Raw genomic sequence first — 13,068 nt, forward strand, 5'->3', positions numbered from 1 at the left:
ATACTCTCTGTCTGGTGCTTGCCTTAGACTGCAATCACTTCAGCAGAGAGTTTATCAGCCTCCATGGCAGACCAGACTGATCATGTGGCCTTACTGTGATTGAGCCAAAGGCACGAAACTTCAGACAGAAGCTCTTCTGTAGGTATTCATTGAACTATAGAAATAACTATATAAAATTCATGAAAAATAACTGTATAAAATTCATGAACAATAATATTTTGCACATATACCTAAGACAGCAGTTATCTGTGCTAGTCCCAGAAACAGCAGCACTACGCTGTGTCATGCTGTACCCATTTTTCTCATTACATCTTGGGTAAGATGCATTATCCCAGCTGCTGGGATTTTCAACTTTGTCCTGAATTGCAGGCAACTGAAGAGATTGTGTGCAACAATCTCTTACTTCAGCTAAATCAACTACTCCTGGCAGAAAAAGCATCCACCTCCTCCTCAGGTTTTCCAAATACAAAGTTCATTCAAATCAATTCAAATCTAAATAGAAAAAAAGGAGAGAGGAAAAAAGCTGCATAGAAAATTATCTTTTAAATACAATTTTGAAAACAAAGCTACAAAATTTACAAATATTTAAATAAAAATCCCAGTGTAGACTGCATATAACCCTGAAGTTCCTCAGTAAATCAAAGCAGTGCTACAGATAATTTATGGAGCTGACAATATAGTTCCCTCTCTATCCATCACCTTTGATAGGAACCCAAACCTGGTATCATGAAGTTTGCTTAGGAGGTGAGATCATTTTCTCCTCCTAAGCATCTCTGGGATGGGAGCATCTCTGAGATACCAAATAAAATTAAATGAACTATACTTACCATACTTGCTAAGCACACATTCATTACACCCAAAATATTACTGTTCATGAAAAGCCTTTTTGCCATGCACATGATTTTAAAATTTTTAAAACATAACAATTGTTCTTTGTAAGCATGTCTTACTATTTTCATAATTTGCAGTGCTGTACTAGATTTTCACAAAAATTAGATCCACATGTAGTGCATTACTAATAAAAATGACAGTGTTTGCTTTACAAGTGCTTCTTTTGTTTCAAAATACCACCTTTGTCAGTTTTCCTGCTCAAACTCCCTACATAGAGGGGAAAACCTTTGCTATGTTTATACTGACCTGCTAATGAAATAGAAATATATGTCCTTCTTAATTTTCCACATGCTACATTTCCAGACCAAAAAAAATCTTACCTGAAATCCAGAATCCAGGATCTTGACTGGCTTGCCATTTCACAAGAGCAGCAGCTGGCATAAACTGGCAGAGCTCCAATACAGTCAAATGGGGTTTATGAGATGAAAGTGCATTCCTTACTGAAGTAGCCAACTCAATTCAAAAGCAGGAATTTAAAAAGGAACTATTTGAAATGAATAGCTACAAAGAAGTAACTATTCTTTTTAAAGATAAATACTGTAAAGCTGAGCTTTAAGATTGTGCAAAGAGAATAAATTCACCCATGTTCCCCAGTAGGCAAGTAGTGGGGACACAGAAAGTGAAATATTCATTGAATTATTCGCCTCATGGAAGCCAGTGATACCAATTCCTTGGTTTTGTAAGAATTTTGCCTCATTAAGATGACACTTTTGGCCTAAAGAGTAGTGATCAGTGATTCAAAACCTAACTGCAGACAGTGTGTAAGTGACTCTCATTTCCAGCCAGTCAATTTTGGGATGGATCCTGTGTCTAATGCTTCAAGTTTTTAACACTGATGACCTCCACGATGGGACAGAATGAGCCCTCCTGATGCCCATGGAGAGTTCGTGGCAAACTGGAGGAGTGGGCTGACAGGAACCTCATGAAGTTTAGTAAGAAGTGCAGAGTCCTGTACCTGGGATGGGCCACCTCTATGGGGTGAATTAGCAAAATCACAGCCAGCAAGTGCAGGAATGGGATTATTCCCCTTGGCACTCACAAAGCCACATCTGAAATAAAAATGCTCTGGTTTTGGGCCTCCAGTACACAGAGGAAGATCAACAAACTTCTGTTCAAATTATACACTTACAGCATTGTCAGCCTAAATTTACAAGAACAATGTATATTTTATATACAGAAAAAGGCATTTCTCAGCTATAATAACTCGCATCTCCCTAAGGTAAACATTTAAAATGATTCATGACCTAGGAGTACTTGTTCCTCTCCAAAGACTTCAAAAGGATTTCACACAAATTTTTTTAGATACCTTTAGCCACATTTGAGTCATCTAACACTGTCAGAGTAACCCGCTCCAAGCTGCCTTGCCTTATGCATGAAAAAAGAGAGATTACTTACAAAGTAAATAGCAGCAGCATAACATCTGAACTCCAATTGTTTATCCAATTTTGACCAAAGGTGAACAGATCGACCACAGAACTGAGTTCAAAACTTGTGCTTATGATAAGAAGGTTTAAATTCAAGTATCCCTGTACTTTCCTCCTTGAGATGAAAAAATATAATATTAAAATTCCAGTTATAAAAAGAAAACTGAGGAGTACTAACAATATTCAGGAATTATTTTTGTGACATTAAAAGTATAGACAAAATTGTTTATATGAACTTTTACCAGAGCAGTAGAGAATTCCTATCCAAGTTCTGGGAAATCTTATCTGCATGTCTATGGACTTCTAAGACAGTGAGCTTAGGGTTTCTGTATCTTATTTATTTATAGGGTGTTTAAAACCATTAATAGATTTTTTTTTAAAGACAGATGCAATTTAGTACATGCAATCTCTTTACATTTCTGCAAATACCCCATTATTAGTAGATTTGTAACTGTCAGGACCCAGCTGCAAATCCACTCTGTAGCCATTGCATTACACAGCAATGCTCTAATCTGAGGAATCATTGCCTGTTCCTAAAACTCATGGCCAATGCGTGGACACAGGTGAAATATTTTACCACCTGCCAGCAGGACCAGAAGCCATCAAAGCTTCCAGAATTCCTCTAATACTCCCACTGCAGACATGAAAACACATTAAAGTGAAAGTGTGAGGTTATCAGGACCACCTGAAGCATCAGACATAAATATCACGCTGAGACAACTGCACTGTTGCAAACATGCCTTGAGGCACTGCCACATAATTCAGCCTTGGTGTCAGGCTGCATGTCGAGAAAACAGGGATGGACTGATTAAAGCCTTGACCAAAATTATGACATAAACTGTCCTTAACATCTCAAACAGACTGTGGGACACTGGTATCTAAACTGGCTAAAGGAACAAAGATAGCTTGTCATCTCCTCTGGTTCCCACTCTGACAGATCCATATCAAAACAAGATCATGGCACAATTTCCCCCTCATTGTCCTCATTCCCAAAAAGAGGAAACTGTCATGGGGAAGCTGTAGTGCATCACAGGCAAGAGAAGAGGGACACCAAGAGTGCAGGTCTTGATCCCAGTTACCTCAAGAAGCACTCATAACAGAGAGACTGGAAAGTGCATGGAAGTCAGTCTTCTCAGGAGAACAAATTGTTTTGCCCTACCCTAAGAATCAATGGTCATCAGGATAACCCTGCAGGTCTCAGCTGTAAAATAGTCACATCTCTAATGTCTGGCAACACACCTGGAACACTTCCACAAAACCTGTATTTTGTGTGAAATTTGCTGCCTTTTGCTAGACCTCATGAAAAGAAAACATGTGCAGCAGTGAATACTTTTGCCTACCACACTGAGAGGTGTTTTCTCTCCAACTACACAACTTGAATCATATTCAGGGTTTGCAGGAGGTTGACATGTTTAGGGGAGGAGCAGTTTTTTGTATGCCAGTCCTCCTAGCATTGGAGATAGTCTATATTTATTACATATTATATTTATATTATTCTTGGTGTATTATCAGAAAGTATAACTCTATTTCTTTCACTGCAGCACACTCAATCATACCTGATCCACACCTAAATTACTCAAATGGCAGGGAACTGCAGTAGCACCAAGCACACTGTAAACTATCCCTCTCTGAAGGAATTAGTCTAACTTCCATTTCCCTGATAGCTGCCATGACAGCCTAACTGATGAGCAACTCCCTGTAAGACCTTCCATGATTATTTATGTTTCGGGAACATTCAAAAGGAGCAAACACAATGAAGATCACATCAATGCATTTCCATACGATTCTGTAGGTCATCTTCAAAAACTTCAAAAAATTACTGACAAGGGTTTTAGCAAATTCAACATGGAAGCTTTGACATTTGCCTATGATGAGAAAAATTATAAGGGTGTGACAATGTGTAATCCCATATTGTAATATTTTATTCAATACTGAATTTGAATAACAAAATTTAAACAGATTTTCTAATAGTTAAAAAGGAAAACAGCTTGTATAAAAAGGTAAATCCAGCCCAAGATACCCTTGTGAGTAATTGTCACAAGTTCTGCCATTTCTTTTCATTTGTGCACAAACCCTCAGGTGAGTACATTTTCACCTTAGCCAATTGCTCTTGTTTGTCCAAATCACAAGGCTACTATCAATCAGAAAATAATATAATTTAATGCCTACAGGTAGTAAAAAACAATTTAATGGAAGACATTTTTCTCTCCCTTGCGAAGTGCTTGTAACAAATTGCCCATTTTCCAGGCAGGACCATTCAGGATCACCAGGCTGGCTTAAATACATGAAAACCTTCCACACTGTAGTAAATGCCTGCTGGGGATATTAAATAGAAGGAGGTAAGGAAGATTTTCCAACTGCTAATGAATTTGCTGTCAAAAAAAAAGAATCCACTATCCAAATTTTATCTGTAGAAAAAACATGAAGAACTCTGAGACACAGGGATACAGCCACCATCTATGGTCATTTAACACAATAATGAGTACATCACAAAACCAGCTTGTCTCAATTCACAAAATGTACTTTCCACAGCTTTTGGTAACTGTGCAAAGCCATGAACCTTAGAGCAAAGAGCTTTAGAGTCATGTCAAAAGGCAATTCCATGTTTGTCTGAAAGTCGATATATTAGTGAATTATCTGAAATATGACATTTTGAGCTACAAGAATAAGTTGGTTGTGTAAACACAGATGGAGGCCTGACAGGTTCAGAACACTTGACAAAAGGGTCCTTGAGGGTCCTTGCAGTAAATCTCATCTGCCATTACATACACTCAAGATTATTTTAATAACTATTTATTTTTATAGATATATGTATCTATATGTACAGCTTTTTCTTTCATTACTGCAAATTGCAGTAAAAACATGCAATCTTTGCAGTGTATGAATGCAAGAGGTTATATTAGCTGTTGTTCTTCCATGGCCTTATTATGGGAGGTTTCCAGCAGAAAATATATTGGTCACTGGTTGTGCTTGTGATATTTGCTAGCTAGTGGCCAGACACAGCAAAGGAGGTGTCAGCAGGCTCCTTCCATACTGCTGAACAGGGTGCAGAATTCTGAAGTCTCACCTTCCCCTATTTCTAACACAGAGACAGCGAAAAAGGTAACTGGAAACACAGAGCTGAAAACCCTGCAGTATGTTGAAGCTGGTTTACCCTTCCCTGATAAAATCAACCCAAGACACAGTCATATTTTTTAATGAGTCACCTCAAACTTAGACATAAAGTTAAGGGTTTTCCTCTCAAAGTGGGTGTAGATAATTATGCAAACTGTTAACTTTTCCAGATGATGCCAGACCTTATCCAGCTGACCCACTTTCACTTAAATGGAAGAAGTTCTTACCTGCCTCAAAGTAGTGTGAAGAAGCAAGGCAGTGAAAGGTGACAAAAAGTAATGCGTGCCACCAACCATCACTCCCTACCCACTTAAAATCCTTCTGTAGCTAACAACTATCTGCCAGCCATGAAGAGAAATGAGGTACCACTCCAATTAGTAATACACAGTCTGATTAGTAACTAAATGAATAGCGAATGGCACTTGTGTACACAAATAAATACCTGAAGTTTGATGGAGTAAGAAAAACAGTAAGATACTGATATTACCATGTGTCCTGTCCCCCTTCAGACAGGATTAGAAGACACAGCCAATTCTATGTGACACTCAAACTGATTAAGTGCACTAAGATTAAATAAGTTTGAATGGCTGCAGTATCATAGGGAAAGATGGAAAATAAAAGGAGGGATAGAAGCAATTTCTATAGTTAGTTTGATTTGCCTCATATGTTTGCTGCATCTAAGTCACACCTTGAAAGAAGACCATCACACTATGCCTAAAACTGATGGTTTTCCCCAGAGTCACACTTTCAAGCACATACTGCAACTACACCTCCAGAATTTCAGGTCAGAGCTGGGAATTTAGTCTTGCCCTCAGCACAGGGATTGAGGGCCAAGTGCCAAATCCAGCCGTGACTTAAGTGCCAGTGAAAACTGTCAAACACAAAATGATGCTGTCTAAGGTCAAGTCCCAGATGTTTTGTTCAAGTAAAGCACAGATGATCTTGACCTCAAGAAAACGGAATGTAACATTCATGTCATGGCCTAGTCAAAAAAACAGGGCTCCTACAATAAAAGCAGGAGCTATTTCTTTTTGAAGGAAGATTAAAAGCCTTTGATCAAACTGTACCTTTAAAGCAGATAGGAGCTGGGTCTCAGATAACTTTAAATAGTACCAAATTTCCCCAGAACCATGGGGTATTGCATGAATTGTTGACCACAAGTAATTTTTAAAAACAACATATTGGTTGTTCAACAGTACTTACAGGATTACACTTTTCTCCATGCTTTTCCTGAGCTAAACTGAGAAATTGTATTTTAATTTCACATTTATATAATATTTCCAGAAGAATGGCTTGTTTTTAATATACTGCACCTGCCTGAAGCTAAGAATTAAGGTCAACAAATTAAAAAAAAAAAAATTCAGAAGAATTCTTCAGCAGTTCCGGAATGATCCCTTAGCAAAGCTTAAGATAAATTTCTCCTCAAAAGTTGCTTGAGAAGCAACATGTCTAAGATATGTAGGATGTGCCTGTTACAAGTTTTTATCCACAAAACCTCCCTTCCCGGTCGTACAAAAATCGCTCTCAGCTGTTACCTTGTCTTTGCGCGCTCCTGAGTGTGAGACCCGTTCCGGGCTGCCCTGCGCTGCCGGTGCCGTGGGCTTTAGCGCCACTCAGCGTTCAAACGGCGCAACTGCAGGAGCTGCTCCGCCAGGGCGCCCGGCAGCTCCGCAGGAAGGGGAATGGTACCTGACTGATTCATGGAGAATCGCGGATTTTAGAAATGAGGCTGATGCTGAGCCTTCCTCTGATCGCATCTTTAGCCTCAGTGCTTCTGTTTAAAAGCCGCAGTGGGATTTTCAGAGGAAATGGGCATTCAGCCTGAAATGGCAGGTCACGGCCATGAAAAGTAAGGAAATTGGCGGCAGAGAGGAGGGGAGAGTGACAGAAGTTTGCAGGACACAGGAGACAAGACAAAGTCGGAGGAAGCAAGAAGAGGCATTCAGCAAACACATGCCAGCAGGAGAAGGACCAAGTGAACACAAAGAGAATGGGACAATGTAAAGAAACATTAGGAGAAGTCAGGTAAGCTATTACTGCTTTGTGGCTCACCTGGGCAAAAACTCATCTTTGCCAAAATATGTGTCTTGAATTTAACCTAAGATATGGAAGCAAGCCCATAAAGTATATTTCTTTATTCTGCCTCTTTCCCCTTCCTGATTCACATTAATTATTTTTGTTATTTTACAATGGGTGTTTTCTCTTTTTTTAACCTAAAACCCCCTCAGATAATAATTTTTTTAAACACCTTGCCAAAATAAGGGCTCTGCTATCAATATCCTTTCTAAATAAAAAGAAAACCAACAACTAGCCAAGAAAAAAATTATCAGTTCAACAACAGTAATTTCCACAAAAAGAAATGTCTTACAAGAAGTTTCCATAACATAAATAGAAGTTACAATCAGACAAAAAAAAATTTTCTTCCAGGCCAATAAATATCCAAAAGCTAAAATCACGAGCAGAAACTAAAGCTGAGTAGGAGTTCCTGCTTATTGCAAAAGAAAAACATTATTTGCCCAAACAAAATAAGATGAGGCTAAGAAATGTCCTGAGAATCAAGCAAGCCAAGGTGACCATAAAATCCCAGAAACATTTTGCACAGGGATGCTCAGACTGCCCATGGTGGGATGCTGTCACACCCTGCCCTGCCAGCCTCACCTGACCTGCACCAGCACTAATGCTGGCAAGTGGCAAATCACCCAAGGGCTGCATTGTGAGAAATGTTATTTATAATCCGTGGAGACACCATCCTCATACACAGCAGCTAGCATGCAGCACCACAATAAAGCCTGTTCCTTTAGCAGATTAAGCCCTCAAAAAATTACCAGCCCCAGAAACACGGAAGAGCACAAAGTCCCCCTCGGCTGGCCTGAGGACATCACATGTCTGCCAGAGGAGATGGGCTGCTGCAGTATGGCATCACAAAAGGGTGCTGAAGGAACACAAACTGTTTGAGGCTTGTATTCTCTTTTCTCCTTGAATTTATGTAAAATCTCTAATGAATAGAAGCTAATTAGCTACACTTAAGACTGATACACAACTACAGCCATAGGGAATAAACAGGTTCACCAGCTGCTGTATTACTTTAACTACACTGTAAATTGCTGCATGCTATTAACATGCTCTCCTGGCTTCAATAAAGAAAATCTTATTGAAATCAGTAGCACACATTTCCTATTTCAGTGAGACATTGCAAAATTAAAATGATATGTAGTAAAAACAATATGTGTGAGCCACCTGCTTACTGTATGATAGAATAGATTGGCATAGAATGACAGCTGCTGCACAGCCAACATTTCAGATACTGTACTACCTTGCCAACTGGACTTAAATTCACACACGATTTCCTTGACTAGCACTGAATGAATTTTTGCTGCTATAAATATGCATTGGCAATTGTGATGAATCATCCTGGGTACTAAGGGTCATTGTTAATTCAAATACATCAAGAGCCGTATCCAGTGCAAAAAGCCTCCAGAACAAATATTGATGAGTCCGGACTGTTTTGGTGACCTACACGCAAAGAACATGTCTTGACCCACAACAAAGGGTAATGAAGCCTGCAGGGCTTGCTGGATGTTCATAGCACAAAATGCTCAGTATTGAAACCAAAATTCTAATCAATCATCACATGGCTCCTCACACAAGCTTGGAGTCCATGAGAATTATCATAATCAAGACCTTACAGCCTTATTTAGGTGCCTAGAGCCACATTCAGAGAACCTAAACTCCCTAATTTCTTACAATTATCCTAGCCTATGCTACATCTGCATTTTTTTTCTAGCAGACTCAAGGCAGGTCTCAGCTCTGCCCCTGAGCTGGGCTGTCTGAATCCCTTTTCAGACTGATGTGGTTCTCAGCTCTGCTCAGTCACAGAAGCTTACTGAAAGGCAGGCTCCTTGATGTTGCTTCTAATTCCCATTTATTTCAATCAGAGCCATGTGTCTAATTATGTTTGCAGATCCGTTTTTGCTGGTTTTATATTAAGGGAATGCCTAGAAACAATAAACGTTTCTTTTAATCTAACTTTCTCTGCTGGCAGCTGATATCTCAAGTCAGTGCTGACAGGAGCTCTAACAAGGAACCTTGCATTAGATTCCCCTGATAATAAAATCTTGTTTGCATTTATAATAATAAATACTCTCGGTTGGAATAGGAAATAATTTTATCAGGATGAATATGATTTACAGTTCTACAACAAGCGATGATACAGTAGTGCTCATAAAAGGGCAGGTTTGGGGTAAAATCAGTAATCTATTTCAACCAATTCAAATGCCAATATCCCATCTGCTAAGTCTCTTTATTTTATATCAGTCTGCCATTTTCTCTTAGTGGTAGCATCAATAAACATTGTTGGTAATCATCTGCTTGTGCTCTAATGTGGCATATTCAGTTTCATTGAACAAAGCCAGGCTGAAGATCCCCGAAGGAAAACAAAAGTGAGTTGTTTAGTTATGATTCAGACCCATGTCTCTGATTTAAGAATGACTCAAGTTGCATAATCACCAAACCTGAACATAAATATGCTTTATGATATACAAAGCTAAATGCTAATAACAGCTGCTTTATTTATTCCAAAGAATTTTTTAATTACATGGGATTCTTTTCTTCATTTTGCCAAATGCAGTGGAACATTTAAAAAAAAACACTAATTTGAGGAGTTCACTAAAAATAGTATTTTTAGTGTCTGATGATAACAGGATTCCAGGTGTAGAATACCACTTTTGATTTACAAAAGCATTTCTTTCTCTTTCCCTGCTTTCAGATAGATTTTTTATCCACAGAGACAAAATGCTGGATACCTAAGCCTAGATTCAGGTTCCTCTTAGGTGGCATTTGCCCTAATATTCCCAAATTCATCTAGCATACTCACAGTCTGCAGCCAGAGATAACCTAAAGCATGATTACAAAGGTGGGGTTTGTTTCTCTGGCGCTGTAAAATTACAGTTTCAATACTGTAATTAATCATGGCCATTCATAGTTACAATAGGCCTGATAATCAGTGGTGAAGGGAATTATAATAGGCCACTTACTCTGAGAAACTTGGAGATAATAAGCCCTGGCTTGCACAGTAACTTCAAAGCCTCACAGGTTTTGAGTTTCCATCAGGATGTTTGGATTTCTAACAGGAACAATTCAACAACAAACTTGAGTCCTTTTGCCTTAAAAGGCTTATCAGTAAGACAGAGAGGATCTAAAACTGTCCAGCTATGAGAGCAACCTGATACACATGATAACGTAAAGCTGGAATGCCAGCCTGGATAGCAACCTTCAAAAATCAGCTGCATTTCTTCACACTGCTTGCTTCTTCAATCAAACGTCCTCCATTTAAAAAGCCATTTCCAAAAAATCTGCATTCTCTGATATGAAAATATTCCCTTACAGATTATTGTCAGGACAATTGTCAGTTTTCCTCATGGCCCACCATGCTCCTGGAGGCCCACTGCAGAGGTGGGGACACAGAGCTCAGCCCAGCGAGGAGTGGGAGCTGCAGGGAGGCTGGAGCAGGCTGTAACCTGCCAGCTCTGCCATGAGGACAGACCCTCTAGGAGACTCTCATGCCTGTCAGCTAATACTGTGCCCTGCCCTGGCATTGTGATGGAAACGGCTGTGCTTTCTGAAGGCATCATCTCTGACATGAGACATGAAACCACACATGTTTGTCATTTCTATATTTAACATACCGATGTGGAGCTTGGGGAGGAAAGAATAGCTTCTGCTAGCATAGATCAGAAATGTCTTTTGAGAGGTGGCATGTAAAACCATATCCCCAGAAAAGATGTTTAGTTATTACTAAAAACTCTGATGCTAGCACTGCTCTCCCAAATTACTAGAAAACACTTTTCAAAGGAAAGACTGCAAAAGTACAAATATACTAAGTTTAGAAATTATTCTTGTATATTTGCACGGTCACTGATGACAAAAAATATCCATTACCTCAGCAAAGAACCTCTGTTAAGGTGTCAAAATCACCTAAATAATCTATTACATTTATTCTTCAAATACTATTATTTACTGTAGTATTTATAGTGTGAATAACACTCGCATGTTAAACAAGCATCTTGATGTCTAAGATGCTTAGACTTTTATGCACACATAAAAACAAAAAAATACCAACCGTTGGAAAAAGGAAAATTTACTAGTAACATTGAAATATTATTCATACTATGTAATTAATTCTGTAGGTGTGGCTTGATCATCTAAAATATAATAGACTATTTGGAGCTCAGGCACTGGCAAGCCTGCTGCAGTCCCAGCTGGCCTGCTGCCTGGGCTATAAATTTTTCGTGCAAGAAGTAAATCTGCTTTAAAACATTACTTGGGCCTGAGATTTACTATTCAGCAATGTCGCCTACACCGATGTCCACCCACAATGGCACAGCTGCTGGAAACAGGGCAGCAGAGAGAGCCAGCTCTGGCAGCAATCCCTGCCCGAGGGACTGCTGCTGCCCAGGGACACTCCAGGAGCCACCAAAGGGAATGGCAGCTCATGCCAGAGAAACAGCAGCAGCACATTTCCCCCAGCCTCTCCCTGGTAAAATGAATAGACCATTAGAAGCTGAAAAAGAAATCTATGTTGAGGTACTGCTAATGTTCTAACAAAGTGACACAAACAAGTTACACCTCTAACAACTCACCTTCTTCCTACTCTAGGTATTTATAGCAATCTCTTGAATTTGACTGATATACCATAGTCTATTAATTGTGCTGATCCCCCCACCCCTCACCTCCCAAAAAAAAAGCAGGATAAACAAGGGGCAAAGTGAAAAATTTAAAATAGAATTTCCTCGCCTCAGTTTATTTAAGTTAGATATTTAGGACTGAGCTTATCAAGCCAACTGGTGGGCATCCTGCACATGGCATAGCACCTAGCACCAGCTTCCTGCGTGTGCTGAATCATGGCAACTGAATTTACAGGAGCTGGTGGTACATTCATATACCACAGAGCAGAAACAAGCTTTTTATTATGACAGTCTCTTAATTAGTAAGTTGTTAATAAACCAAGTTAAAAACAACAAAACAATTGACTGACTATTGCATGACCTTAGAATAAAATGTGCTGTTACTATACTTGAGCTACAGCAGCGCAAGTAAATATCTCCAAAAGAAAAAGCAAAGTCTTCTATAACAGAAACCAATTTGATATGGAAATGGGTCAACAGTTGCTTAAGATGTAGCACAGTTTTGATTTGATCTGCTATATTTGGACTCTGTAAGAGGCGCTTCCAGTAACATCGGTATTGCTTATACATGAGACTTTTGCATAATCACTGTGTGAAGCATTAGAATTCTTCAAACCCAGAATGATTTTCAAAACGATTATATATATCTATGTTAATAATGTGGATACAACAGTATTTGCTGAAGAAAAAGAACAACTGTTTTCTAAAACAATTAGGATTCATGATACATTGCTTGGCACACTATTGTTCAGAAGCCCACACAGTCCTTATCCAAAGGAAGCCCAGATGCAGCCATGGGCACCAAGTTATGCTTAGCATTTAGCTCAGAATACATGCTGGTCAAACAAGTAGAAATATATAAATAATTGGACATACATTTTTGTTACAAATTAAATCCTTTTTAATTTGGAGCAAGCTGTTTGGTATATTACTGCTTTTCAGACATGATCACAATT

The 13,068-nt window shown here is 39.0% G+C and overlaps 1 protein-coding gene across 1 annotated transcript in view; it reads right to left on the reverse strand.

Moving 5' to 3' along the window:
• Positions 1–13,068, reverse strand: part of TBR1 (T-box brain transcription factor 1) — a 96,694-nt gene that overhangs the window by 58,729 nt on the left and 24,897 nt on the right. The window lies entirely within an intron of this gene.

The sequence above is a fragment of the Zonotrichia albicollis genome, chromosome 10, assembly GCF_047830755.1.
Source record: "Zonotrichia albicollis isolate bZonAlb1 chromosome 10, bZonAlb1.hap1, whole genome shotgun sequence".
Classification (NCBI taxonomy): Eukaryota; Metazoa; Chordata; class Aves; order Passeriformes; family Passerellidae; genus Zonotrichia; species Zonotrichia albicollis.